This window comes from Miniopterus schreibersii (assembly GCF_964146895.1).
Source record: "Miniopterus schreibersii genome assembly, chromosome: 2".
NCBI lineage: Eukaryota > Metazoa > Chordata > Mammalia > Chiroptera > Miniopteridae > Miniopterus > Miniopterus schreibersii.
In genome coordinates, this window is record NC_138102.1 from 103,277,240 (window position 1) to 103,305,142 (window position 27,903).

General features: G+C 41.0%; 1 protein-coding gene and 1 pseudogene across 4 annotated transcripts in view; one reads left to right on the plus strand and one right to left on the minus strand.

Moving 5' to 3' along the window:
* ATP8A2 (ATPase phospholipid transporting 8A2) overlaps positions 1–27,903 on the minus strand; it is a 515,363-nt gene that overhangs the window by 411,906 nt on the left and 75,554 nt on the right. The gene's annotated exons all lie outside the window — the stretch shown is intronic.
* Positions 2,321–3,674, plus strand: LOC308552997 (peptidyl-prolyl cis-trans isomerase D-like; annotated as a pseudogene). The gene is made up of 2 exons: positions 2,321–3,031; positions 3,259–3,674. The product of its transcript is annotated as a peptidyl-prolyl cis-trans isomerase D-like (transcript).

A 27,903-nucleotide genomic window follows, 5' to 3' on the forward strand; every position in this document is an offset into this window, starting at 1 on the left:
GTCTATTTGCTAAGTTATACAAAATCCCTGACCAGGTAAACATAATGCAAAAGCCCTCCCAGGATCTTGGAATGGGCAGATGTCCTGGATCGTAAGCTCCATTAGCTTTAAGTCCATCTGACTCTGTGGATATATGCATAATCCAATACAAAGACAGTTATTTTAATGACCTACATATCTTCCCAAAATTTTCTCCAAACTCACATAATCTTCCACAGATATGCACATATTCATACATATACAGAAAGCTGTCCATGCTCCACAAAAATGGAACATTATGCCATTTTCTGAATTCTGCTTTTATCACTCAACAACTGCAAAACTCCCTGTAAGTCAATGGTATAGCCCTAATTCATTCTTTTTAATGGCTATATAATACTTCATAGTTTATTCAATCATGGTCTTATGAGGAGCAATTACCTTATTTCCAGACTTTTATTCTAGAAAACATGCTACAGTGAATATCCATTTTCATACATAATGCTGATGAGTTTACTTTTATTAGATTTCACTTCAAAAAGTGGTTCCATTCTAAGCACCTCTAAAAATTAAAGCACCTTTAAAGACATCCTAAGTTTCTCCTGGATGTCCCTTTTCTGTTCCAATAAGATCATACATTTTTAATTTTAATAGATAGCAAATTACTTCCCAAAAGCATTTCAGTAGTTCACGTTTCCACAAGCAATGTATGGGACTATTACTTATCTCCATATTTCTGCCAGCAGTAGGTATTAAGTCTTTTTACAGTACTCAGCTCTATGTCAAATAATATAACATTGTAACACTAACGTGCATTTCTTCGATTATAACAAAACTGAACATATTTCCAAACAGCTGGGAGCCATAAAGCTTCGCCATATCCCCTCCTAGTCCACTCCGCTCATTCTCCCGTTGGCTTGTTGCTTTTTTCAGTGTCCATTTGCAAGAATTCTTGCTAGTGTCTAACTATTAACTTTATATTAAATAGTTTTCTAAACCATTCATTTATATATTTAGTTTTTTAAATGGCACTTTTGACATATAAAAAGGCATTGAACAATGTAGATGTTCAAAAAAAAATTATCGTGCTGTGGTTCAGTATTAAGAAAGACTTCCCTGTCCTTCCATTATATACATATACTATAAATATGGTCTCTAAGATTCTCTTTAAAGATTTATTAAATGTCAGTCCATAATTTTTTTGTTTTGTTTTGTTAATATTCACCTGAGGATAGTTTTTCACTGACTTTTTTTAGAGAGAGTAGAAGGAAGGGAGGGATGGGGAGGGGGGGTTAGAGAGAGAGAGAAACATGGATGTGAGAGAGAGAGAGAGACATCTGTCGGTTGCCTCCCGAAGGCATCCCAACCGGGGCCAGGAATCAAACCCACAACTCAGGTACATGCCCTTAACCAGGAATCGAACCAGCAACCCTTCCGTTCGGGCCAACGCTCCAACCACTGAGCCACACCAGCCAGGGCAGTAATGTTTGCAATAAGAATTCATTTTTACATATGATATGGGAAGGAGTTCAATTTTGTCTTTATCCTGACAGATAGCCATACTGCCTAATAAATGGAATCGCACAATTAACCACTCCACTTAACTAAGATATCACTTTGCAATACATTCTGCTTTTCCAAAATTTTGACAATACATACATTTCTTAGCCCCAAGTTCTCAATGGAAAACTTACACACACACACACAGAGGATGCTAAAAGGAAAAACATTAGTTTCCATGTCTGTTTAAAAATGGTTATTGCATTTTTAACCATTTGGTGAAATAACAGAGAAAGTGGTTCCAACCTAAGTGCCTCTGAAGACATTTTTAAAGACATACATGCACATGTGCTTCATGATAAATGCAAATTCTTAGATGAGGAACTAGTTTCTTGAACTGTGTAAGTCATCACCTTAGGAAAATGTACCTGCAATTTTACTAGAAGTTCCTGCATTATGATTAATAATTCCAATCAGTATCAATGCTTTGATGAATAGAACATATTTTGGAGAATTAATATTATTATGAGCTGGTGGCAAAATGGTCATATGACTGTGGTAATATACTAAACAAAAAATAATCTAAGACTGATCCACAATATTTATATAATATTTAAGTCAATTTCTCAATCTTGTAGATTTTCAAATGAAAAGCACACTACATGTCACAAATAAGAAAATCCTTCTTATTGAAAACCAATGAGAATGGAATGACTGCTGAAAAAAAATTGAGAGGCAACATGAATGCATGCAAACACTTAAAAACGAGCCGATACTATGGTTAGAATTACAAATGTTCTTGGTGCTCCAAATCTGCATCCAAACGTCTCTGTAAGTCAAAATGTTGCACCTGTTCCCCCAAGCTAAGCCCTCCAACCCCAGTAACCCCCAAGTCTTCTTTGACATGGGTGTAGGAGTAAGTTGGTCAAATTGTCTCAGAAGTGTTTGCAGATGTTGTACCCAAACTGCAGAAAATTTTCAAGCATTGAGTATAGGAGAAAAATGCATTGGACCCACTGCTGAGAAGCTACTCCACTTCAAAGGACGCCTGTCCCATCAAATTATTAAGAAATTTAATAATTTCTTAATAATTATTAAGAAGGTGGAGACTTCTCAAATCAGAATGGGACAGGTGGAGAAAGTATTTATGGTGAAAAGTTTGAAGATGAAAATTTCTATTATAAGCACAACCAGGAAGGTTTATTGAGCATGGTAAATGGAGGCTGCAAAACAAATGGTTCTCAGTTCTTTATCACAACTGTCCCAACTCCCCATTTGAATGGGCAACATGTGGTACTTGGCCAAGAAATAAAAGGAATGGGTGTGGCAAGAATTCTGGAAAATGTAGAAGTGAAAGGTGAAACACCTGCCAAATTGTGTGTTACTGCAGAATGCAGAGAATTGAAGGAAGGGGATGATTAGGGAATATTCCCAAAAGATGGTCCTGGTGACAGTCATCCAGATTTCCCTGTGGATGCAGATATAGATTTAAAAGATGTAGATAAAATATTATTAATAATAAGAGACTTAAAAACATTGGAGCCCGGCTGGTGTGGCTCAGTGGTTAAGCTTCGACCCATGAACTGAGAGGTCACCTGTTCAATTCCAGGTCAGGGCCATGCCTGGGCTGTGGGCTTGAACCCCAGTAGAGGGCACGCAAGCGGCAGCCTATGATGATGTTGCTCTCTCATCGATGTTTCTATCTCTCTATCCCTCTCCCTCCTGATTCTCTAAAAATCAATAAAAATATATTTTAAAAAACAACAACATTGGAAATACTTTTTTTCAAAGCACAGAACTGGGAGATAGCCATTAAAAAATATACAAAGGTTCTAAGACATGTGGAAGGTTAAAAAGCTGTTACTGAGAAAGCTGACAGATCGAGGCTGCAACCTGTAGCTTTAAGCTGCATGCTGAATATTGGCACTTGTAAATCGAAGACATCAGATTGGCAGGGAGCAACTGACAGTTGTTTGGAGACTCTTGAAAGATCCATCAGATACCAAAGCACTGTACTGTAGAGCTCAAGGGTATCAGGACTGAACAAATACAACCAAGCATTCGCTGATCTTAAGAAAGCTCAGGAGATAGCGCCAGAAGATAAAGTTATCCAGACAGAATTGCTGAAAGTCAAACAAAATATAAAGGCACAGAAAGATAAAGAGAAGGCAGCATGTGGAAAAATGTTTGCTTAACAAGGAATTCAGTTATGCTTAAATATTACACATTGATGTACAAAGGCAGTAAGAAAATTTAAGGGATTTTGTCTATTAATATATGATCCCTAATGTGTTTCCTTTGATAGTTCAGTTCCCCATTGTTTACAGTTTAGGAATACTGATACTGGTTCACTCTTAAAAGTGTTACAAAGGTGTGTTTTTTATTAAAAAAAAAAAAGTGTTTTTAATGAGAAACTGAATTTTGCTTCTTTTTTTAATATATATATTTTTTATTGTTGACAGTATTACAGATGTCCTTCATTTCCCCACCTCCATGCTCCCCTCCCCCAGCCCCACCCAGGCCTTCACCACACTATTGTCTGTGTCCATGGGCTGTGTATATATACATGTAAGTTCTTTGGTTAATCTCTTCTCAACCCCTCCACCCCCCTACAGTCACCTATGCCACTGAGGGTTATTTTCCTCTCAGAATGAGAATTTCAGAGGTGCTGATGCAGCAGCTCACAAATGTCAATGTCCCAGGCATCTTTATTCCATCAGCTTGTCACATTACTGTCACAAAACAGCTGTTCCCCTTCAGATTCACAGCTGTGTTCACACAGGAAGAAGGGGAACTATCTGGAACTGGAGCATCCCAGGTACCTTCAGCTCATCTCTTACTGGCCAGAACTGCACCTTGGACCATTTCTAGTTCCCAGAATTTTTAAATGGGCACAACAGCGACAAAATTGGTGGGTAGTATCTGTCTTAATGCATTTTGCTGAGAAAATTAAATGTCCAAGACATTTCATGACTTCTGGTTTTAAATATGTAGGTTGGCCAGGTGGCTCATGTCCCCAATCCAAGCCCAGTAAGGAAGCTGGACTGAGACTGTCCTTAGTATACACTGATTAGATTAGAAATGGTGCAAATATTCGTGATTTGTGTTTGGGGCATGACAAAAATTATGTGTCCATTAGAGCAACCATACAAGCAAAGAAACTAAAATCAGAGGTAAACAAAAATCTGTCCGCTCCCCTCAAATGAGCACTAAACTAAAAATAAGCAATGAGACTTTCAGCGGTGAGAACAGGAAAGGCTCTGGAGATCATGATTAGGTATTGTCTATGATAAATACAAAGTCAGAGTTTAGAAAAAACAAAAAGTAATGTCCTCTTTATTGTACAGTAATCACAATTTTGTTAATCTGGTTTCCTCTGAATAATAAAAGAGAAAAAGGCCCCGTCAGAGAGTATGGAATGCTGGTTTCTGATCTGAGCTCCAGCTTGTAGAAGCCACTGGACCTTTCTATGTCTCAACTTCTACTCTTATAAGTGAGGGCCACTTTTTTCCTTTCTGTGTCACGGGCCTTAAAACATTATGGCTAATTATAATTCTAGAGCAAGAAAGAACACATGTACAGGAGAATATAAAGGAAAACAACATTTAATAATAACATTTTAATAATATTATTACATAATATCACATAGATGTGTTACATAAAATAATAAGACATGTCGAGTCAGAGCCACGGACACAACAGTTCTGAAAGGGAAGTTCTACCAATATAACATGGAATCCTCACCCCTTTTATACGCACAATACTGACTACTAACAGCAATCAACCCAAAACCTTATGTCTCTTCTAGCCTGAATATCAGAGAGGCTCTTTCACTAAGACAGAACACAAACCCACCCATGTCACCCTTGGCACTGTGGCCCTGTTTGGACACCTCTGAGACAGTACACTCACCTGCCAGAGCCGCCCAGCCCGGCTTGGACAGCTCTCAGCGTCTGAAAGCTCATTCAAGTCTTCCCTGAGTGGTCTCCTCTCCAAACTGATGAACAGGCCCCCCACTCAGGTTCTTCAACAACACCTCTTTAAATGGAACGCCAAGCAACCCATGGAACACCTGCGAGGTCTACACACTATTGTACTAGATGCCAAGAACACACGCGACTCAACGCTGAGCCTGGGGGGGGGCAGACAGGCAATTAGAGGGTGCAGTGACGACCACTGCAATGGCAACGAGCACAGGACACAACACAAGCACAGAGAAGGCCATGTTTTAGCCACAGGACAAGTGGGAGTGGGTTAGTCAGTGTTCTAGGCAGAGGAAGGAGCACATCACCCCATTATTCTGATTGCTCTCTCCTGAATATTATAACTAGTTTCTATTGGCAGCTTAAAGGGTTAACTTGTCCTATATTACCCAAAAAAATAAATGACAGAGGCATGATCCAAACCCAGGTCCACCCGACTCCAGACTCTGAGTTACTTGTGTTGTGTTCTAGTCCCCTATGGGAATCAGATGATAATAACCGACCCGCTCCACAGGAAAATGAGCATACACCCACCTGCAGCACTCCAGGCTTCAAAGTCTGACAACACATTCATTTTACCAATAACATTATGATGATATTATAATGAGGCTCCAAGCCTGAGGTCCTCTCTGGATAAATTACATAACCAAATACCTCCATTCATTTCTTCCTTTTCACTCCCAATCCCATTATAGCCTTTCGGAAGCCCTCTCCATCTCACACCTCCTAACCAATGCCCTTGAATTGCCCACAGTGGCACCTGACTGCTTTCTGACACACTGCATAACGTGTCCACCCCCCCATTCCAAGCAATAGCTAGTATTTGAAGATGTATTACTTAATTGATTTCTGAGCGGCTGAGTCAGAATGCAAAGCCAGGGGCATGATATCTGAACTTGCACTTCTAACAAACACATCCTACCTCTCTTTGAGCTCCCAGCATGTCCTTCTAACCACTGAACTCTCTCCAGTACAAGCCCCTGCTTTGCACACACTTGTCCCTGTTTGCTGAACTCACCATGCTCATTTCTCTTCTCTCCTTTCCTACAATCATACTCCCCTCTGAACATGCTTGCCTGTTCTACCCATCCTTTGGGACCTCTCCTCAGAACCCCAGGGGACAAATGACCCTTTCCATGAAGTCTGAGAAAATTTACCTCACCCTTCAGCATTGATTTCATGCCACCTTCCATTACAAGTTATTCATGTATATGTGTCTTGTCTCAATTGGATTCTGGAGAATTAAATGCTTCTCAGTGCGTATTAACTACATTTTCTTATTTTCCCAGCTTTTTAAATTAAAGTATAGTTGACATACAATATGATATTCACTTGAGATGTACAACATAGTGATTTCACATTTATATATATCTTACTATGTGCTCACCACACTAAGTCCAGTAACCACCTATCACAATGCAAAGTCATCAAACTATTATCTTCCCCTTCCCCTTTTTCACCCATCCTTCCACCCTCCTCCCCTCTGGTAACCATCAGTTTGTTCTTTGTTTCTATGAATCTGTTTTTGTTTTGTTTTGTTTGTTCGTTTGTTTTGATTTTTTTAAATTCCACGTGTAAGTGAAACGATGAAGTATTTGTATATGCACCCCTCTGTTCACTGCAGTATTATTTACAATAGCCAAGATATGAAAGCAACCAAGATGAATGAATAAAAAAGATGTGGTATATATAGATTATTACTCAGCAATAAAAAGAATGAAATTCTGACATCTGCAACAGCATGGTGGACCTAGAGGGTATTATGTTAAGTGAAATAAGTCAGAAAAATACAAATACCACAGGATTTCACTTATATTTTCTGTATTCTTGATGTTCTGGCATCTGGGGCATCACTAACCAAGGATGCACTACCTTCCAGAGTTAGCTAATTCCTAGAGATAGCAAACAACTTTCCTGAGAGCATGTCTTTCATATGTAATTCAACCAACTGGAAGCTCATGCCACTCCATTACCTCCTTTATTGAGCTCTCACACATCCAGTCTGCCCTAATATCATCCCTGGGCCAGACACCACACAACTAGGGGCAGCCCCTATGTCCCAGAGCCTACTGAAGTTATTCAATCTGTCGAATCCTAAGTCTGCTTACACTGCCCTGCCTTTCCCGCAGAAACCATAGTGAAAGCTGCTGCGCACACTTTCCCCTCCCTCCCTCTGCCTCTTCACTGACACTGAGCTTCCCCGTGCGGCCCCGCTTAGCAGACATGCCTCCTGCATCCAGGGAACTGGGAGCACAAGCTTCTTCCTTCATGGCACCATTTCTGCATCTGTGTGTCTTAAGGGATTCAAACAAACCCTGGGTGCATTTTAAAACACACTGAGATTGCATCTCTTTTATTACCCCCCCTTTTCTGCCCAACCATACTGCTGAAGCTGTGTCACATACATACAGTAAGAGGAAACTATGTCAAAGAAATACAGGCACAGACTGAAGGAAATAAGACACTAAGGTTTACTTTTTCAGGTGTGAGCAAATACACAAAGCATACAAGAAAAAAATGTGTATGGAATATATTTATATGCCTCAAAAGAATAAAAACATACATAAAGTTTTTAATTCTATATTTTGTTTGGCCTCAAATGATCGTGGTATTACTCTCATCATCTCTGTATTCACTTTAATTTCACTTTACTTCATTTCTCTAGAATTGCATGAGCACTCCCCAAAAATGATCGCATGGACCTGATCTATGCCCACAGTGTAACACTAATGAATTTTTAAAAATTTAACTAAGCCTGGGGGAAAAATGGGAACATCTCTAACAATCAAGATAAATTTTTAAAATTTTAACTAAGTCATTTAAACCCTTTTTGTAAGTTTAAAAGTATCTTTAATGAGATAAAGTTCATGTGCATATCCTGTGCTGTGATGCCCGGATATTTCTATTGCACCTTCAGAAAAGCTCTATCATCACACTGTTGAGTTCACCGGATTCTCTAAGATGAACAAGGTGCTGGATACTTTCCCCGATCATTTGTGATGTCTTGTGTGACATCTAGTTCACCACACTGTGCCTTCTTTTCAAGTTCAGGGAAACAAGAATCTTATTTATTTTTACCATACTGCCAAGTAATACAGGATCAAACAGTGCATTTTTGGAGGGCACTCCAATATCTTTAAAAGGAAGCATTTGTGAGGAAATAATTTAGTGTTCCTCACTCTGACACGTACAGCTTGGTGAACGGTGGGATTGTTGTGTCTGAGGAGTTCCAGTTGCCCTGCCCCAGGACTGTGGGGTGAGAGCACGTTGCTGTGAAGATGATGGTGATTCCTGACAGCCATAACTCCAAGGGACAGGTCCTCAAAAATAAGAAGGCTGGCTTCAGGTGAGAACCTGGAGATTCTGGCCCTGGACTCCCTAAAAACCACCTCTGGTTTCACCATAGTGTCCACCATTCTTTTCTGCTCACATCCTCTGCCCTTGCTGCTTTCTCTGCCTGGTGCACCCCCCTCCCAGGCCCTTCTCTAAATGGCTCCTTCTATTCCCAATATCTTGACACAAACATCACCTCCCAGAGAGGCACCTGCTGATCTTCCCCACCCCATCCTGACTTTTCCTTACATTCTCTGTGTATTTTTTGATAGCCCTTACTATAATCTGAAGTTATCTAGTTGTTTTATTTACTGTTTATCTTCCTAACTAAATCACAAGCTCAAGTAAAGCACTCAGCAAATATTAAATAAAAGACTTACGGAGGAACAACAAGATGGTGGCGTAGGTAACAGCTGCACCCGCCGCCCGCAACCACATCAAAATTACAACTAAAACACAGAACCACCATCACTCAGAGCCTCCTGAGATCTGGCTGAACAGAAGCCCCACAACCAGGGAACTGAGGAAGCACCAAGACCAGTAGGAGAGTCGCAGACGCGGGCGGATGGGGGTGAATCACTGAGACATCCCGCGGGCCCACACCTGGTGCCACAGTTGAAACCCGGGAGGGAATCTCGGCGGCGGGGGTTTCCGGGAGGAGGGAGGGGTCCCAGCCCCACAGCAGGCCCCCAGCCCAGGGTTCCAGACAGGGAAGAGACGTCCCCACAACTCCGGGCTGTGAAACCAGCGGGGACTGTGGCTGAGGGTCGGGGAGACTGCGGGAGCCCCAGCAGCTCCTCCTAAAGGGCCCGGCGCGGACTCACTCGGACGCTCCCTCTGAGCCCAGCGCCGGGCAGCAGCCTGAAAGGAGCCGGGACATTCGGGGAGGAACTAACCTGCCTGAAGTCAGGGCTAGAGGCGGAGGGCGGCTTCCTCCCAGGCAGAAGGGCTGGCAGAGGCCATTGCTCCTTTGGCGAGTCCTCCCCGCACACAGCCGGCAGGCAGGCGCCATATTTGAGTCTCCAGCACCTGACTCACGCCTTTGGCCCCGCCCCGTGATTCCCGGAGGCCCCGCCCCTCCCCACCTGCAGCTCATCCAGGCCATTTCCAGGGGCTTTTCTAATGCAAGTGGCCTCTCGAGCCTTATGCTTAGGACTTTCCTAAAATCTCTCAAACAAGCAGCAGTGGGCCCCATACAGCTTGATAAGTGGCCCCAGGCCTGGCACTAGTGGCAGCTGCATTGGCTCATAGCTTGGCCTCTCCTGGACAACGCCAAGCCCAGCACAAGTAGCAGCCAGCTACGGTTTCTGTGTAGCTCAGGCTGGGTGGCCCTGGGCAAGGCACTGTCAGAGGCTGACTTTGCACCTCCCGGGAGGCCCTAGAGACAGTGCACCTCGTGATCAGACTCTACCACACTGGATTACAACCTTACCACATCCACAAGTGACACTCAAGGGGTGCACTTGGTAAACACCAAAGCTCCACTGAAGTAAATCCTGATCCATAAGGGTGTCTCCAGCACAGCAGCTCTCTGGCTGTAGTTGCAGCTGGTCCTCACAGCTGACTGGCCTGGGGGTCAGTTCCTCCCAGGGACGCCAAGAGCAACCAAGGCTCAACTACAACAGGACAGTGCACACAGCCCACAGAGGGGAGCACCTAGAAGGCCCAGCTCAGGTGACTGGGGAGGCTGAGTCACTGGTCCCTATAGGACACCTACTACACAAAGCGACTCTACCAATTCCAGGAGACACAGCAACTCTACCTACTACATAGAAACAAACACCTGAAAGCAGCCAAAATGCGGAGGCAAAGAAAGATGTCACAAAGGAAAGAACAGAAGAAATCTCTAGAAGAGGGACTAAATGAAATAGATCCAAGCAAGCTAACAGATAGAGAGTTCAGAATTTTGGTTATAAGGATGTTTAAGCAGACTGTAAGGGAAATAACTGAGAAAATCGATAATATAATAAAGTACCAATTTGAAATGAAGGCTACATGAGCTGAAATGAAGAATAATTTACAGGGAATCAACAGCAGAGTAGAGGATGCTGAGAATCAAATCAGCAATTTGGAACATGAGGAAACAAAAAACACCCAACCAGAAGAGCAAAAAGAAAAAAGAATCCAGACATATGAAGATAGTATAAGGAGCCTCTGGGACAACTTCAAGAGGCCCAGCATTCGTATTATTGGGGTGCCAGAAGGGGAAGAAAGAGACCAAGGAATTGAAAACCTATTTGAAAAAATAATTACAGAAAACTTCCCCTACCTGGGGAAAGAAATAGACTTACAAGTCCAGGAAGCACAGAGGAACCGAAAGAGGCCCACAGCAAGACACATCATAATTAAAATGCCAAAGGTTAAAGACAAAGAGAGAATCTTAAAAGCAGCAAGAGAAAAGCAGTTAGTTACCTACAAGGGAGCACCCATACGACTGTCAGCTGATTTCTCAACAGAAACTTTGCAGGCCAGAAGGGAGTGGCAAGAAATATTCAAAGTGATGAAAAACATGGAACTACAACCAAGATTGCTCTACCCAGCAAAGCTATCATTTAGAATTGAAGGTCAAATAAAGAGCTTCTCAGACAAGGAAAAGCTAAAGGAGTTCATCACCACCAAACCAGCACTACAGGAAATGTTGAAGGGTCTTCTTTAAGAAGAAGCTAATGAACAAAAGAATCTGACGAACTAAATAGATCCAGAGACATTGACACATGTAACAGATGATCATATTTCAGAGGAAAGAGGGAAGGGGGGTGGAGGGTGGGAAGAGATTAATCAAAGAAGTTATATGTATAACCCATGGACAGAGTTAATAACGGGGTGAAGGCCTGGGAAGGGGGTGGGAGAGAAGTGGAGGGGACCAATTGGGGGGAAAATGGTATACCTGTAATACTCTCAACAATAAAGATAAATTTTACAAGTAAAAAAAAAAAAAAAAAAAGACTTACTGGAGAGGAGAATCAGCACCTTTCTTGGCAGAGTTTGAGATAACAGCTACACGATTCCCATATAATAAGAAAGATGGCAGTGCCCACATGAAGAATTACCGCCATCCAATTTAGGAATTAATATATACCAGGCAATTAACCTTTGAAACAACTCTACTCAGTGGGCACTAACTTAACAAAGGTGGAAACAGTTTCAGAGAAGGTACCAGACTTGCCCAGGATCACATGGCTGGTCATAGTTATGCCAAGATTCAGCCCCAAGTGTGTCTGGTTCCACATCTCATATTTTGAAATAGTACCAGGGCACCGGTTAAGAAGTAAGAATTATATCTACAGTAGAGACATAAAATTATACCTTTGTAAGACACATTCAAGACCCACATTCCTTTGAGTTTTTTTCTCTATTTTAATACACTAGCCTTTGCCAACGTGGCCTTAAATGTTACAGACTCAGTCCATTGAGGGTTACTGTCTTAGTCCATTCAGGCTCCTATAACAAAAAATACCATAGACTGGGTGACTTATAAACAGCAGAAATTTACTTCTCAGTTTTGCAAGTTGGGAAGTCCAAGATCAAGGTGCTAGCTGACTTGGTACCTGGTGACAGCCAGGCACCTGGTTCAAAGACCATCATCCTTTTGCTGAGTCCTCTGGCAGTGGGGTAGAGGGAGCTCACTGGGTCTCTTTAATAAGGGCACTTGCCCTCATGCAAGTAGACTATAAAACTGATATTCTAATAAAAACATTAAATACTGTATTACAAAAGCACAGAAGTCCATTACTATAAAACATGACTTGCATACAAAGGCCAACTCCACCAGTGCCTAAGAGAACAAATTGTTCCTCCAAGTCAGAAGGGTTTTCAAGACCCCACCTCTCGTTTATTTTAAGGACAGGAATGTATTTCTCAAAAATGGAATTTGGTTGAAAGGGCTGTTAGTGATCACACCACTTGCAAATGCTGAGCCTGCCACCTCCCACTTTACTATAATAAGGAAGACAACACTGACGAAAAATCCAGTGTCCCAGACTCTCTTCTCTGTGTGCATTTGTGTGTATTTTCTTTTTTGTATCATTTACTTGGTCTTCAAAAATCCCTTCAGAGTAGGTATCAACTCCCAATGTTCTCTAGTAAGGAAGTTGGGGCCCATTTAGTTTGTTACCTTTTAGTGTTTTGAAATTTCCTTAACCAAAAACTGTTCCTGTCAGGAGCTAACTATTGTAAAGAGAAAAATATATTTTCACCCTTTTTACTGTAGATTTCATGCAGAGCTTCCAAATAAGCCAGAAGCAAGAGAAAAGCTACCCAGTTGTCCAACATTCAGGCAGCAGCTGGCAAAGGACTGGCAGGTCAGGGAAACTGAGGTAAATCAGACTACAACTTACACAGAACTGCGTTCATTCCCCAAGATGCTCTCAATCCTTCTGTTCCCCACCCAGTCTCCTCTTCAAGAACTATTCATTTTCATTACATAAAACCATTAGTTGTAGAATTGGCCTAGTTTAAGGAATCTACATTCTCAGTCCCTCCACAGAAGAGCAATTTCCAAAGAAGTTGAACAATACAACCAGATTAATCTCAGGTGACTCTCAGGGGAACATTGGTGTTGGGAGGAGTCAGTTCTGGTGGGGAAACTGCTCAGTTACTACTGACTGTGCCGAAAGGAACAGGAATCCTGTCCTGTGTTCAGAGGGTTTGACTGCAGGTGGGGAGACAAAACATACTCAAAGCAAGAAGCTCGTGTTGTGCAGCCCAGATCAACATATACACAATACGAAACTATATTAGATCTTGGCTATGGGGAGCAAAAAGTATTTTGAAGGAATAAAAATGGCAGAACATGGGGAGGGGGCGTGGAGATGAGGTAAGGGTCCCCCCAGGCCCCATCTATGCTCCCAGCTCTCCCGATGGGTAGCACAGTCTCCATCGACCCTTCGGAAAGCCAATCCCTCGGCTTCTGAAAACCAGCATAAATGCCTTGTCAACATCTTAAACTTCAGCTACTTCTGAGACAAGGACATACCACGGCCTGTTCGAGGTGGGTGAAGTTAGATGAACTCCACCCTCGGGCTGTGACTGGAACATTCTCACCTTCCCGTTCTTGTTTTGTTGGCCCAACTCTGTTCCCTCACAGTCCTGAGGAACAAAAATGCCAAAGATGGGCTCACGCAGATGTTAACTAAAGAGAAATCTGAGGAAATGCCCAACTTGGGCAGTTTGCAAGGGGAACATTAAATGGATATGAGAGGTGAAAGCTGTGATAAGAAGGAAGACAGTGATCCAAGGGACGCCAGTGAGCAAAGAGCCACTGGGGACTGGGAAGAACATGGAGTTCATGGGCTAAACCTCAGGTGTGTGGGAGTCTGCCGACATCGCAGGGACAAAAGAAATCATGACTGTCACGCTTACCACAGGCTTCAATCAGAAGGTACCGAAAGGATAAATAGGAAGGTAGAGTTAACTGTGACTGAAAACAATTACTAAAACGTCAGAAGCTAAAAAACAAAATCAACAAGCAAGCAAAGCTGAAACAGGCTCATAGATACAGAGAACGGACTGATGGCTGCCAGATGGGAGAGGAGTGGGGGGAGAGGGGTGAAAAAGGTGAAGCGATTAAGCAGCACAGATCGTTGGTTACAAAATAGTCACAGGACGTAAAGTGCAGCACAGGGAATACAGTCACTAATAGTGTAGTAACTGTGTACGGTGCCAGGTGGGTACCAGATTTATCAGGGTGACCACTTAGTAAGTTACATAAATGTCTAATCACGGAATTGCACACTTGAAACTAATATAACATTGTATGTCAATTGTAATTGAAAAAATATTTAAGAAGAAAAATTTCAGAAGCTTCAGATCTGTTTTTTATCCTTATGTTTTCAGTTTTGGGGTTTTTTTCATCATTTTTTTATTATTGTTTCAGGTCTATGTTTAGCACTGACTATCTCAGTGAAAAAAGTATGACATCTCTAAGGCCCTTGATACATATTTCTGAGCTGCTTTTCAGAAATTGTCAGTGTAAACTCAGTAGTGGGTGAGAAAGTCTATTTTTACATCATTAACACTGCATTTTTCTTAAATATTTATAAATTTAGTAGATGAAAAATTGTATCTTATTTTAATTTTTATTTCTTTGAAATCCTGGATTTTAGACCTTACCCACTGACTCTTAGATGATATATAGTTCATATGTCTATTGGCCAATTTAATGTTTTTTATGACTTTATAAGTATCCTTTGCCCATTTTTATTTTGTTTTCAGTTTTTAAACAAAGATACAGGTCCTGTGATATCAAGAATCCCTGCCCTGCAAAACAAAACATAGAACAGGCTATGTTCCTGAGAGTCTCCCCTCTTACCATACAGTCCTTCCCACATGCACTTCCGCCAGACAAGCTCTTGTACCCTTTGCAGCATGGTTATGCTCCCAGGAAACCTAACAAGATATTTATGGGCATTTCAGCATCGCCAGAGAGAATCCTCTGCAGTGGTAAAAGGTCAACCTCCCTCCCCTCCCCCCACCCACCCCACACAGTCCCCACTTGAAGATTTATCTATTATATACAAAAGTAAATGCAGCAGACCCAAGCTGACCTTTTCATTTCACTTTGTTTTTTACCAAAGGATTAAGAAACTAAAGTATATTATTTAACAAAGCAAAACCAAGTGGGCCCTTAACAAACCCACATGTGTTTTCTGACATCACCTTGGTTCTCTGCACCAAGGAGCCTGAGTGGCTCTCTGTCCGGGTCACCACATTAGCTGTGCCAGCCCTTCGCTCTCCACAACCTCTCTACCCTCCCCTGCCCAGCACTTTGAGTCTGTGCCTCTTCCCATGACATGGGGTAAACTGAAGCTTTTGGCTGAACTTGATCCACCTTTGCAGCCACAACACAAACTGACTGCTCATCCAAGTCCACACTCCGCACCTGAGCTCAGGAACCTCCTCCAGGATCTGGTGCCTTCTATGACCCCAACCCAACATCTTTACCCTCCTCTCTATTCCATTGCTTACCACCCAGCCTATAAACATGCTGGGAATTCTTTTTACCAAGATATTTTTAAAACAAAATCCCTCACTAACCTTTCGCGTCTTTTACCAGCCTCTCTCCATCTCCCTTCATTGCCAACTTCGTTCAATAAGACAGGCCTACCCTGCCCTCCTCCTTACTCTCATTCAGCCACAACCCGTCTTCTGACGCTCTCGTTCCCTATCACAATGGAAGGGTTGTTGCCCACACCTGATGCTATCTGCCACTTCCCTTCTTGAAGAGCCATCCTTGCCGTCTGCAGCCCTCCCTTTCCGGTGACCACCTTCACCTTGGATGGCTCTTTTCCTTTGCTGATGAATCCTTAGACAGGGATCTTTCCTGAGGTCCTGCCATTGGCCTTCACTCAACATCCTGAGCCATCTTTGCCTCTCCCAAGGTTCAGATTACCACCAGTGTGCACAAGGTCACCAAACCTACCTCCAGCCTTGACCTTTACCCATAAGCCCTCTCTGGACCAATATATTTAAACTCTGGATACACCTCCCTGCCTGTCCCACAGACTCTGCAAGGTCAAGATGGCCAGAACCACCAGCTCTGCCTCCAGTTCCCCCCATTCGGGTAGCACTCCCACAGTGAGTTCCATCAGCCAAGCCCGAGACTCGGGAAAGGAGCAAGGAAACAAAAGTGAGACACAAAATAAAATGAACACACTATCAAAAAGTTATGACAACAAAGAGGTCAAGTGCCCCTACTGAATGGAAAAAGGATCTCGGTGGGGATTTAGTCTTTTAACTTGAAAAAAAAACAAATTTATGAGCAGTCATCCAACACAAACATGAACAAAAAGAAAGCAAAAGTTGTAATATTAGCATCAAAGTCAAGATTAAAACCAAAAAAACTAATAACAGTAATGCCAAAATGCTAATTACAGGTTTCCGCACTATCTGAAAGCAGAGGCTCCTATGAAGCCACTCGTAAGTCGAAATGGAATAAAGCTAAGAAGCCAGTACCTTAGGACACATCTTGCTAACAGATGCACAAATTAAATCAATAAAGCCAACTTCACAGACACGGCTCAGGGCCCTGGCGGCCGGATGCTCAGATGCTGAGTGTGGTTCCAGGGAAGGAGCTTAGAGGCGCCACTCTTGACACTCAGGTGCACACTGCCTCTATAATGATTCACTTTGAAAAAAAATGCTGAATGCTATTTTCTTTCACTTTCACCTTTTTTCTTAAAAGCAAAAATCCTCCAGATCTCTTTTGCTTAGCAAAGCAGGTACTAATGTAGGTCTTTTGTAAGTGAAGTGGCATTAAAGCAAACTTTCAAAAGTGGGGGATACCTGTATGCTATGTTACCACCAACGTGGAAGTTCTATGTACTAAACGGCATAGCATGAAAACATGTAAAACAAAAATCACAAGCAAGCTGACCAAAACGTTTGTAACAGGGGACTAATGCTATTATCGGACTAATTGGATAAGCTAAGGATGCAGATTTGAAAAATGTAATTAAAAAGTCTGAACAAATGAGCTTTGGAGCCTATAGGGAATCTCTCTTCCTTCCAGGTGCAGTTCCCTAGAGTAAGCCCCTCACTCCTGGTCACTGTCCCAGATGCCTCGGGCACGAGGACCAGCAGCAGCAGGCGTCCCAGTAATAACTGGCCAACAGGTCAACTGAAACGCTGCTCCAGCAGGGCCAGGCCACCGGCTCAGGGATTTCAGAACTAGAAGAGACCTTGAAAAAGAGACCTTTGCACAGGAAGAAGCTGTATATACAGGTATATCCACGTAGGGGCAGGAGGGGCTGGGGCTCAGGAGTCAGGGACACTGCATGCCGGTCCGGACCAGGCAGACTCGGCTCCGCCACTGACACTGGCTGGGGGCAGAGACCCTGTGTAACCTTGTCTGACACCCAGTGTTTTGTTTTTTTTAATCCTGGCAGGAGGATGTTTTTACTGATTTGAGAGAGAGAAAGGATGAGAGAGGGGGAGAGAGAAACATCAATCTGTTGCCTCCAATAGGTGCCCCCACTGGGGTTCAAACCCACAATGTAGGTATGTGCCCTGACCAGGAATCCAACCTGCAACACTTTGGTGTGTGGGACGACGCTCCAACCGACTGAGCCACCCAGCCAAGGCCCCAGTGGTTTTCTAACAGTCCCCTCCTCTAGGTCACAAAATTATTTTCAGTAACAATCATGAAACAGAAACATACAAAAACAAGCAGAAAAGAAACAGACAGAAAACACTGTCTTTATTAAATTTTATCAAAATATGCCAATAAATAACAATAATTCTTACTACAGTACAAAAAAGAGAAAGGCACAACTCTTTATTCCATCATTTTTATATCTACATAACAGAGTGAACTTTGGTGCTTTGGTTACAGGCTGCTATAATATTTATGTCACAATTGTTTAGTAACAAATAAGTGAAATTTAACAAAACCATAATACCTGCAAAATGCATAATTTAGACAATTCCTAAATCATACCACTAATGTTATGTTTTATTTTCTTGATTTGGTCTTCAGTTTTAAAACAAAGAAAAATTATGGAAAATTCCAATTTTAAGATTATAATTTAACCTAGTCCGTATACACTGGGGGCTGGAGGGTTACCTGAGACTGCTCCTAATGGATTTCCATGTAGAACACAAAGCTTATTAAAAATAATAAAAATGTGCCAATGTGAAGCATATATGGGCATATGTTACATATACATGTAATCTTTAAGCCTAATAGTAATCACAGCAATTGTTTAGAATTTAGTTCTAATGAAGACTTTTCACAAAGAGTATTTTTATTTATTTATTTTTAATTATAGTTGGCATACCAAATATATTAGTTTCAGGTACACAGCACAGTGATTCAGCATTGTATATAAATGATCACCACAGTAAGTGGTGATCACCACAGTAAGTCTAGTCACCATCTGTCATCATATATATTTATTATGATACTATTGACTCTACTCCCAATGCTGTACATTACATTTCCATGACATATTTTATAACTGGGCATTTGTACTTCTTAATCTCCTTCCCCTTTTCTACCCATCTTCCCACACCCACCCCTCTGGCAAGCATCAGTTTGTTTCTGTTTTGTTTTGTTTTTTAGATTTCACATATAAATGAAATCATACAATATTTCTTTCTCTATCCAACTTATTTCACTTAACATGACACTCTCCAGGTCCATCCATGTTGTCGCAAAAGGCAAGACTGCATTCGTTTTTATGGCTGAGTAGTACTCCACGTGTGTGTATATATGTGTATATACATATATCACATTTTTTTTTATTTTAAATTTATCTTTATTGTTGAAAGATTACTGATGTCCCTTTTTTTATTTTCCCCCACTGACCCCCTCCACCATCCTACTGTCCTCTCCCCAGGCCTTTACCATACTTGTCTGTCCTTGGGTTATACATATATGCATATAAGTTCTTTGGTTAATCTCTTGCTGCTCCACCCCCTTCCCTCTGAAATACATCAATCTGTTGCATGCTTCAATGACTCTGGATCTATTTTGCTTGTCAGTTTATTTTGTTCATTAGATTCCACATATAAGTGAGCTCATGTGATACTTGTCTTTCTCTGACAGGCTTATTTTGATTAGCATAATACTCTCCAGGTCCCACCATGCTGTCTCAAAGGGTAAGAGATCCTTCTTTTTTATAGCTGCATAGTATTCCATGGTGTAAATGTACCACAGCTTTTTTATCCATCCACCTACGGATGAGCACTTGGGCTGTTTCCAGATCTTAGCTACTGTAAATAATGCTGCTATGAACAAAGAAGTACATATATTCTTTCTGATTGGTGTTTCAGATATCACATCTTTATCCACTCATCTGTCCATAGACACCTAGGTTGCTTCCATATCTTGGCTATTGTGAATAACGCTGTAATGAACATAGGGGTGCATATATCTTTTTGAATTATTGTTTTTATTTTCTTCAGATAAATACCCAGAAGTGATATTGCTGGGTCATATGGTAGTTTCACTTTTTTTTTTTTTTGGAATCTCCATACTGTTTTCCATAGTGGCTCCACAAATTTACAATCTCATCAACAGCGCACAATGGTTCCCTCTTCTCCACATTCATGTCAACACTTTTTATTTTCTTTTGTTGTTAATCCTCACCCAAGGATATTTTTCCCATTGATTTTTAGAGAGTGGAAAGGAGAGAGGGAGGAGGGAGAGACAGACAGAGGGAGGAGGGAGGGGGAGGGGGACGGAGAGGGAGAGGGAAACATCAATGTGAGAGAAACATCAATGTGAGAGACACATTAATTCATTGCCTCTCACACATGCCCAGACTGGGGCCAGAGATTGAACCTGCAACCCAGGTATGTGCCCTTGACCAGGGAATTTAACCCGAGACCACTGAGGCACACCGGCCAGGGCTTGCTGTCTTTTTTTTATAACGGCCATTCTGACATGTATGAAGTGATATCTTGTTGTAGTTTTAATTTGTATTTCCCTGATGATTAGTGATACTGAACATCTTTTCATGTGCCTGTTAACCATCTGTATGTCTTTGGAGAAATGTCTATTTAGGTCCTCTGCCCATTTTTTAATTGGATTGTTTATTTTTTTGATATTGAGTTGTATGAGTTATTTATACACTTTTGATATTAACCTCTTATCAAATATATCATTTGCAAATATCTTCTCCAGTTCAGTAAGTTGATTTTTCATCGTATTGATGGCTTCCTTTGCAATCAAAAGCTTTTCAGCTGGATGTCCCATTTGTTTTTTCTCTCTATACAGTATCATGCTACCTTTGCCCAAGGAAATATGCCCCAAAAGGTGCTGCTAAGACTGACATCAAAGAGTTTATGGCCAATTTACTGCCTATGTTTTCTTCTAGGAGTTTTATGGTTTCAGGTCTTACATGTAAGTCTTTAATCTATTTTGAGTTTATTCTTATGTGTGGTATAAGAAAGTGACTCAGTTTCATTTTTTTTGCATGTGTCTTCCCAATTTTCCCAACACCATTTATTTACATTTCCCAACACCAATGCCATTGTATATTCTTGCCTCCTTTGTCATAGATTAATTGACCATGTAGGCATGGGTTTATTTCCAGGTTTATTTCTCTATTCTGTTCCATTGATCTATGTTTTTCTGCCCCTACCATACTGTTTTGATTACTATAGCTTTGCAGTATAGTTTGAAATCAGGGAGCATGTTACCTCCAACTTTGTTATTCTTTCTCAAGATTGCTTTGGGTATTCCAGGCCTTTTGTGGTTCCATATGGATTTAAGGATTATTTGTTCTAGTTCTGTGAGAGAGAAAAAAGTCATTGGTATTTTGATAAGGATTGCATTGAATCTGTAGATTATTTTGGGTAGTATGGACATTTTAACAATATTAATTCTTCTAATCCATGGTCACCATGTGTCCTTCCATTTATTTGTGCTCTCTTCCATTTTTTTCATTGATGTCTTACAGTTTTCTGAGTACGGGTTTTTTACCTCCTTGGCTAAATTTATTACTAAGTATTTTATTCTTCTTGATACAATTATGAATGGATTGTTTTCTTAATTTCTCTTTCTGATAGTTTGGTATTTGTGTATAGAAACAACAGATTTCTGAATATTAATTTTGTATCCTGCAAATTCACTGAATTCATTTATTAGTTCTAATAGTTTTTTAGTGGAATCTTTATGGTTCTCTCTATACAGTATGATGCCACCTGCAAATGGTGACAATTTACTTCTTCCTTTCTAACTTGGATGCCTTTTATTTCTTTTTCTTTTGTGATTGCTGTGGATGGGACTTCCAGTACTATTCTGAATAAGAGTGAGAAATAGGCATCCTTGTCACGTTCCTGATCTTAGAGAAAAAGCTTTCACCTTTTCACTATTGAGTATGATGTCAGCTGTGTGTTTGTCATATATGGCTTTTATTACGTTAAGGAATGTCAGGGAGGACTATTCTTAACACTGACATTGCTTACCATTGCTGGTGCATGGGGGTAATATAAAGCAGATGGATTTTTAGTCAGTTTTATCATTTGCACCTTAGGCAAACTGGTCCTTGATCCTCCATGGACTGTGCAGACTTGGGTGAGTTATGCAATATTTTTTATTGCTTTCTTCATCTGTGAAATGGGGACACTAGCCTGGACTAGCTCGGCCTCACCCACGCCTCACTTCTGACCTCTCCTTAGGAGTGTAGGTTCGGGTGTGGGAGCACTGGCTCTCTGACCGATGTGGGGTTTGTATCCCAAGGTGAGCCTAAAAAGAAAGTGGCATGGAAATGAAAGTTATAAGGTGGGCAACCCGTCAAGGAATGGCACGACCCACCTGTGGGCCTGGAAGTTCATACGAGAAGGCTACTCTGAATCTTTCTCTGTGATAACTCGGAGAAAAAGCCTCTTTTAAGAGGCTGAGGACTTGGGCCAAAAAGCAGAGGGAAAAATGGGACAACACACATGTGTGTTCTCTAAGTCATCTTCTTCACTCAAACTTATCCAAAAAGCTAAAGGCCAATATGGGGAAAGAAGAGAAAAAGAGTAAAAAGATGATCAGAATCTCATAGACAGAGCTCTTGCTTTTCCACCATCATATCCCCAAACAGCAAGCACAATGACTGGTGTGTACTAGGTACCAAAAATAAATTTGTCAAATAAACAAAATTTAAATTTCAACGGACATAAATGACTAAGGATGCCAGCTATCACATTAATCCCAAAGGCACCTCATTTGAGAGAAGATATCTGTTTTATCTGAAGAATTGACATTAAAAGCATTTAACTCAGTGATCCCCTTTCAAAAGTACTTTACGTATAAAAGCACAACATCAAAACCACATAATACATCAATTTCCGAGGCATAAGTAACTGCTTTGGGGTTTTTACTTTGTTCAATAAGCAATTAAGTGTGAAGCAAATCTTAGAACAATGTGTTAAGCCAATTCCTATCTTCTGTATAATTCTGACCTTCACCAGTAGAGCCAAGTCACTTAGCAAAGATTTTGTGCTTATTGGCTAGGAACTGTGCTGGGTGCAAGATAAAACAGACAGACTTTGCCATCAGGGATGATGCAGCAGAGCTGGAGAGTCAGAGACATAAAAATAGATGAGATGCAATGTGTTAAGTTCCACACGAGAAAAGTCTGGGCAACGCTGTGGTGCAAGCAGGGGATGGCTCAACCTGCAAAGGATGGTGATGCGGGGCGAGAAAGAAAATGCTTCTTAAAGAGTTATGAGACCTAAGCCTTAAAAGACAGAGCTCACTAAAAGGAAAGGCTTTAGTAGAGACAAAAGGAACACTCTAAGGAAAATACCGTGATTAAAGGCCCACTGAGTCAGTCACTGCAGCCAGAACACAGAAAGAGGAACGGGGGGAGATGGAACCGTAGGCCTGGGAGGGACGGAGAACGGCCGTGTATATCTTACTGAAGACAAAATAAAAGTAGCCATGTTCATGAACAGGGAAAATCACAGCACCTTCGCTGTTTTAGAATGAAACCACCCGGAAGGGAAAGGGGCATAGAGGCAGGGCATCACGCTAGCAGTGGAGAAATTAGAGCCTGGGCCAGTTCAGTAGGAACCATCCACTTGACAAAGCAGATCTGGTGTAAAACCCACACCAGTCCCACCGAGCTTCTCCCTCAGCCCTCTGATTCTCCCTGCTGCTCCTGGAATCGCCCAGCCTTTCCCTGGGATCATCAGGGAAAACTGGTGTGGTAAGTATGGCCACACTGTAGAAAGGGGAGGAAAAAAGTCACTTGAACTTCCTTTAAATTTTTATACCCATTTTTATACCTATTTCTTTAAATGGTGCTTGCCGTGGTGTACACAGCAAGACGTAAGACCAAGCATAGAAGATTTAAAGGCTAGAGACACCGTTAAAAAATGACAATTTGATAAAGCACCAAAATTCCCTAAAAAGGTGGAGATTTACTATTTCAAAGAGCAGTAAGAATACTATTGAGGTCCTTAGAGCAGGCAGATTCATAGAGACAGGGAGCAGAGGGGTGGCTGCCAGGGGCTGGTGGGAGTGGGGCCTGGGGACTGTCTAATGGCTATAAAGTCTCAGTTTGGGAAGATGAGAAAAGTTCTGGAGATTGGGTGAACAACAATGTCAATGTACCTAACTACTGAACTGTAGGCTTCAAAATGGTTACAATAGTAAATTTTATGTTATGCATACTTACTGCAGTAAAAAAGAAAAACAAAACAAAAAAGCAGTAAGCCTATTGACCTGTGGAAGACGAGGCATACAATATCCACGTGCATTACTCTCTAGACATTGTCGCACCCATTCAGTGTTACAGCAAGGCCCTCAAGGGAAGTACGCTTCCACCTGACAAATGAGAAAAAGCTCACCCAGCTGGTCACTGGAAGAGCCGAGGCTTACACAGCAGGTCTGCTCTGCCCCTTTTACTTTACCCAACTGCCTTCCTCTCTGCCTATTCAAGGAAAACAAACAGTTTTTCCATTATCATTTTACAAGAAATACTTCATTTAAATTTCTCCATGATAACCTCAGGTGAATACCAAAATTGATCTTAAAAATCAGGATGCTGCAAAAAGAAAATGTAGTTTGTTCTTTAAAGCTACTCATCCTGCCCGGCCGGGTTGAGCGTCGACCTGGGATCCAGGCGATCGGGGTTCGATTCCCGGTCAGGGCACATGCCCGGGTTGCGTGCTCCATCCCCAGTTGGGGGCATGCAGAACTCTCTCATCATTGATGTTTCTATCTCTCTCTTTTCCTCTCTCTGAAATCAATAAAGATATATTTAAAAAATAAATAAATAAATAAAGCTACTCATCCTATTCAATTTGTGCATTACCTTTTCATTTCTATTGCCAGGCATACCATCCAAAATGCAAACGACAATAACATCAAAATATATAAAGCACTCAGCCAGGCACTGTTTAATGTGCTTTACACATATTAACTCATTTAATCCTCCCACTGACCCTAGGAAATAGGCACTGTGGGATGGGGTGACAATAAATGAGGGCCACCTTCAACAAAATCACCTGGAGTGCTAGTTTCAAACAGAAACCAAGCCCCGCCCAGACCAAATAAACCTAGATTTTTCTTATGTAATGTAAGGTTTTTCTTTAAAAAAAAAAAAAGGAAAAAAAGATCTATACCATCATGGTTCCAACAACCAAGTTACCTTTACATGCCACAGGAAATGAGAAGCACGTGGCAGCCCGCGCAGTGCGAGCACCACAAGAACAGGAAATTGAGGGCAAAAGTAAATATCAGCACAGTATCTTTTCCAGATTCCATAAAAATGTATTTGATAATTTTATGAGGTACATAAACCTTGGCAAAAGTTTTTAGAGACAATTCACCTTTTAGTCAGAGACTATCCTTAAGGTCTTACTGAGCAGAGAATACATCTTAGGAATGACCACATAGTCCGGGCGCCCCTGCGGAACTCAGCCACAGCTCCGTTCACTAGGCTACACACATTATTACTCCATGGAGACATGGCCCCATCTTTACGCTGGTCTAATTTTCAAAACACTAAATGCATTTCCAAAGGTACACAGCATATAATTTTCTTTAAAAGGCTAGACATTCTTATTTTATTCCTATTTTCTAATGGTAGTAGCTCAAAACATCAAAACTTACGAGGTTCTTTAGCACAACAGTTCAAAAACCAGGATTCATAATCAAGCGATTATCAACTTCTATGTGAGAATGTTAAATCAATATTTCCAAGCTACTTATGTAAAAAGTATTATGATTTAAAACCAAAGTTAGCTAACTTTTTATAAAGGAATCCACTATTCCAAAATTCTTAAATGCCGAAGGTTGGTTTCTATAAAACACTTATTTTACTCTATAGCAAACAGAAGCATTGTATTAAAAATAGTTTCTTGTCTAGTTAAATGTATGATATGTAATTTAAAAAATTTTTGGAACACTGTACTGTGTCCACGAACCAACCAAAGAAAATACTAGCAAATGGGCCACAAAACTAGAAATACATGGTCCTCAGAAATTGGAACAGAAACATGAAAATATTATTAGTCAGCATTTCCTCAAAATGCAAACATATTAACATGTAGTTTTGAGTTTTGGGGTATGGTCTTTACAGGTAAAAATATAAAAACCTTTTCAAACCCACATTTTATTTTTTGTTGAGTATAGGGGAAATATAAAATAGAATAGTCATCAATTAACATCATTAAATAAGAAAACTCCCCTTTTCCCAAGGATATAATAGGAAACGCAGTACTTGAGGAGACCACACATCCTCCCTGGGACAATACAAAAAGTTCTTCTCTATAAATGAATCTATGGCTGTCACACTATTAAATGCATGACAGTTCATGAATACTAATTCAAATATTAAAATTAATTTTTTGAATTAACATTTCGTTATAGAATTTATATTTTCTATAGATAGAGAATAAAAATATTTTACTGCTGCTTATGGATCAATTGCTGTTTTTTATGTATGGAAATCACAGGAAACCTCAGTGTAAAGAAAGGACTTTCCACATCAGGTAAACATGGACAGAATGGTTTAACAGGTGATTTAATAAGCTCCCAGTGGCAACAGATGTTCACCTATAGGCCAAATGAATTATAAGCATTAAGTAAGAGTTTTGTATACATTTACACAATGTGGTGGAAGGAGACTGGTAAAGGTATTGGTAGGGATTTCCCACTACATTATTTTTTGCTTTAAAGTTCTACAACTTTATGATACCTATAATGTTTGGCTTAAAATATGGCTAACCCATGTCAAGATCTCCATTTAGAGAATAACTATGATACACACACACCACACACACACACACACACACACACACACCTTCCAGTACTTAAAATTACTTCTCCTGCAATGTCTAAGCATATATAGTGAACAAAACCTTATTGAAATACAAGTGGCAAAGAAACCGTGTGACAGCTGGCAGGCAAACTTGGCATAGTCATTATAGGAAATAATTCAATTTACTCTAATGTATCAACATTGGAATGATTAAACTATAATTTGTAAAAGGCGACATTAAAAATTAATATGAGGCAGTTTTAACAAAGATGGAATACTGGGGAAGTAATTATGAGACTACTCAGCAAATAGACTTACTGTTTTAAAATACAGAGCTCTATTTTCAAATTGTCAGTACTTGGTAACACATTTCATATGCTAGACAATAACACTTTCAAAACCTTCACCTTTTACTGGAATAGAAATAAAGGAGTCATATTTTTTATTGGATAATTCAAAGAAAACTCCTTTCTATAACCAAATCTACAATTAAGTATTCAGATTAAATATTGTGCACAGTGCCAAGTTCCTTAGAAAGACTCAAAGCGGAGTCCGAATGGCTATAAAGCTGACAATCCAAACCTGGGAAGGAAGGGGGTGGAAGAGCGGGGAGAGAAAGATACAGACTCTGTATTCGCAATTCAACAGCATTCTGGTTATTCACTGGAGCCACGTTTAAGTTTTTTACTATCCCGTGGTAAGGAATCTCAACTGGCGTTTGGTAGCAGGGGGGAGCCACGGTGAATTTAATGTGAATATAGTACCCCCAACTTAGTTCTAGAGCTTTCCAAAGGGAGAGGCCAATTTCTTGATTTAACAACATGCACACACCCCCAAACACATCTTAGCCCTGTCTTTGCTCGCAGTACATGCCTGATTGTAGAAGCTGCCGGCTACAAAAACACATACGAAAGCCCCTGGCACCCACATTTGACCGTGTTACCCTTTAGCCTGCGCATTTATTTCCTCTCCAGGCAGGCTATGCCCCTTGCACAGGGTAGTACTCAAGTACACCTTCCTTCCCCCAGTTATAGCAACACGAGTTGCATAAAAGAGCAATATTAGCAACCACTAGTATAGATAATCAGCCTCTCTTTGGACACAGTGTCTCTAATACTGCATCTTGGGTTACATACATATTCTCATCTAATTCTTACCTCTTGATAAGTTGTGACATTATCACAGGTCCTGTTTACAAAGTCGAGTATCTTGGCATCAAACCTATCTAGAGGCAGAGAAAAATCTGTCAAGAGTTGGGGTGTCTCTGCAGTAGGACTGGTGCCGCTCCCACCTTGCTGGAAGAAGACGGAAACGACAAGACAGCTACACACCTCAGGACACAGCCCACAGAGGTCACCCTTGGATCTCTGACTCCCTGGCGCCATCTAATACTGAGGTAGAAG